The sequence below is a fragment of the Pseudophryne corroboree genome, chromosome 2 (assembly GCF_028390025.1).
Source record: "Pseudophryne corroboree isolate aPseCor3 chromosome 2, aPseCor3.hap2, whole genome shotgun sequence".
NCBI classification, from domain to species: domain Eukaryota; kingdom Metazoa; phylum Chordata; class Amphibia; order Anura; family Myobatrachidae; genus Pseudophryne; species Pseudophryne corroboree.
Genome location: NC_086445.1, coordinates 642,231,391 through 642,235,070, shown reverse-complemented (window position 1 = coordinate 642,235,070; position 3,680 = coordinate 642,231,391). Strand labels below are relative to the sequence as shown.

General features: G+C 40.7%; 1 pseudogene; it reads right to left on the bottom strand.

Moving 5' to 3' along the window:
* Nucleotides 1–2,873: 2,873 nt before the first annotated feature.
* On the bottom strand, nucleotides 2,874–2,992 carry LOC135051751 (5S ribosomal RNA; annotated as a pseudogene).
* Between the last annotated feature and the right edge of the window lie 688 nt (nucleotides 2,993–3,680).

Here is a 3,680-nt window from a genome sequence, read left to right as displayed (position 1 = left end):
CACAGAGGTAGCTACAGCCGTGGACTACCGTACTGTGTCTGCTGCTAATATAGACTGGATGATAATGAGATAAAATTAAAATATATATATATATCACACTAGTACTGCAGCCGGACTGGTATATATTATGTAATGACGGACCGGCTGGACACTGTCTGTCAGACTCAGCACTGCAGACTCCTAAAGTAAGCTACTAGTATCAAGAAGATAGAAAAAAAAAATAAACCACGGGTAGGTGGTATACAATTATGGATGGACGAGCGACTGCCGACACAGAGGTAGCTACAGCCGTGGACTACCGTACTGTGTCTGCTGCTAATATAGACTGGATGATAATGAGATAAAATTAAAATATATATATATATATCACACTAGTACTGCAGCCGGACAGGTATATATTATGTAATGACGGACCTGCTGGACACTGTCTGTCAGCACTGCAGACTCCTAAAGTAAGCTACTAGTATCAAGAAGATAGAAAAAAAAAATAAACCACGGGTAGGTGGTATACAATTATGGATGGACGAGCGACTGCCGACACAGAGGTAGCTACAGCCGTGGACTACCGTACTGTGTCTGCTGCTAATATAGACTGGATGATAATGAGATAAAATTAAAATATATATATATATATATATATATCACACTAGTACTGCAGCCGGACAGGTATATATTATGTAATGACGGACCTGCTGGACACTGTCTGCAGAATGCGTTTATAAAAACACCACACGACGAGTGTTTAACTTTTTCAGGCAGACAATCACAATATACTGGTGGTCAGCAGACAATCACAATACTGGTGGTCAGTGGTCACTGGTCAGTCACACTGGCAGTGGCACTCTGGCAGCAAAAGTGTGCACTGTACTTAAAATATGTACTCCTGCTATAACTGCTCCCCAGTCTCCCCCACAATTAAGCTGTGTGAGCAGTGAGCACTCAGCAGTCAGATAATGATATACAGTATATGATGCAGCACACTGGGCTGAGCACAGATATGGTATGTGTGACTGTGTCACACTGTGTATCGTTTTTTTTCAGGCAGAGAACGGATTCATTAAACTGGTGGCACTGGTCACTGCCACTGGTCACACTATCAGCAGCCAGTAGTACTCCTCCTATATTATGCTCCCCAAAATTTGTGTCTCTCTCTCTCTAGTACTATTAGTCACTCTAAACGGAGAGGACACCAGCCACGTCCTCTCCCTATCAATCTCAATGCACGTGTGAAAAATGGCGGCGACGCGCGGCTCCTTATATAGAATCCGAGTCTCGCGATAGAATCCGAGCCTCGCGAGAATCCGACAGCGGGATGATGATGTTCGGGCGCGCTCGGGTTAACCGAGCAAGGCGGGAGGATCCGAGCCTGCTCGGCCCCGTGTAAAAAAAGCTGAAGTTCGGCGGGTTCGGATTCAGATAATCCGAACACGCTCATCTCTACAAAATAACAGAGTTTTTAGAAAAGAAAATACATTCTTTAAAAATATGGGTGCTCACATGAATGCTTACTTCTTAAGTAAGTGTGATCCACACAGCTGGGTGTCTTTTCCGCAAGTTCACCTGCTTCTCCAATCAATGATGGAGTTGCTTCACATGTATTAAAGGTGATAACATTTATTGAAAAAATAAATTCCATAAAGTAATTAAAAACAGACGTCCAGTACGTCCAGTAGTAAGAGAGTATTGATGTTATGTCCATATCTCTATATTGACCACTGTGACTGATGTTCAAAGTCCCGGGAAACAAAGTCTTTCCAGCTGTCCAAGAGGCTGGAACTCCCAAACAAAGTCACATGATAATCCGTGCGCAGCACCATACCAACGCGTTTAAAAACCAACAGGCCCACTGCAAGGAAATTTATCCCTCAGAGGATCCCGCCCCTTCTCCTATTGGTGGGGAATGGAAACAGATAAAATGCTCTTTAGTTGCAGGAATTACACAGAGATATGGACATAACATCAATACTCCCTTACTACGTACTGGATGTCTGTTTTTAATTACTTTATGGAATTTATCTTTTCAATAAATGTTGTAATCGCCTTTAGTACATGTGAAGTGACTCCATAATGGATTGGAGAAGCAGGAGAACTTGCGGAACAGACACCCAGTAAGTAAATGACAATAGGATTCAGACAGGGACAGCAGACCATATACAGAAATAGACAGAATGCTCCAGGCCAATGGATGTTGCTCTTGGCAACGGGATCCGGATTGAAAGTTGACAGTAACTAGGTCGACAATGTCTAGGTCGACCACTATTGGTCGACAGTAACTAGGTCGACAGGGTGTCTAGGTCTTTGAAAAATGGGAAGAAAAAAGAAGGCTCTTGTGTGGGCGCACTCTTGTAGAAGAAGTAAAATTGATATGATAATTGAGATGGAATATTTAAAACATAACTTTTATTGACTTTTTTTATATGATATAGAATTCTTCCCTAAGATCTGTCCTTCGAAATGCAAGATAGAAAATAAAATGTTCTGGTCTCTTATTGGTAAAGAGTGTGTGGAAGGGTTGTAGACATAAATTGGTCATACCCCCATTCCCCTTGACCAGTACAGACTTGCTGTATTAATAGAACCACGGGGTGGTCAAGACACAGTAATATATAAGGCTATGTTCTTTGGCTTATAAGAGATTAGGGTAATGATCAGAAGTCACTCCTCTAAAAGCGATACAGAGAATTAGCATACACCTATCTGGATTCGAGACAATGAAAATTAGAAAAATAATATGATGAACATCACGAAAACAGTGTCAGTGACCAATATGTTTTTTACACCGAGATGGGAAAATAGGATTTAGAGATTGCTGAATAGAAGAAAATGGTGATGCTGCTGTTGATGTTAATATCGCATAAGTGAGGAAAAATCCTACTCTACAACACCAGGTATTCGCAGGTGGTCTCCCTTCCTGATACTGACCTGGCCCAACGCTGTTTAGCTTCCAAGATCAGACGAGATCGGGCGTTGGCAGCGTGGTATGGTAGTAGAGAATTTTATGTGAACACCAATGAGAGTGCACCTATTTAGGAATGCTGAAATTTTAGAAAGACCGACAGTAAAGTGATAGAGAAAGAATCGTGGAAATATGTGGATCTGCTTTCCACGTTAGACCCGATTCCAAAATTCCCACTCACGTGGTGCAATGTTCCGGGAATCGTGAATGAGAGTCCACGAAAATGGTGATCTCGGGAAGATGAGGTTGTCAGGATTGGCACTGTTGATTGCAATCAGAGAACTCCCTGACTGCTAAGTATGTTATGGTTTGTCCAAACAGACAATTAATGATAAAGGATACTAGAAAAAATGGATGCGAAGTCACACTAGTAGCACAATTATTTGAATCTTGAATAGAGGTTTGAAATCTATTAAATTACATACTGAAATGTCAAATTCAACATAACTGACAAATGTGATAGGTATGCCATTCATACTCATATGTCAATTGCTGAGGAGATAAGAGCGAGAAGAAAAAACATTGAATAAAAATTAGCAAGAAAAAATAAATTATAATATGTATCTGTTAATCATGTGCATTAACTGAATCTGAGGATATTTGCCGCTTGACCTCAGATAGGATGTTAAATGTCTAATAAATATGAGAGGTATATGCTATTCATATTCATATATCAATTGCTGCGGAAACAGAAATAGAAAGGAAGCAGAAAAAACAAACACTG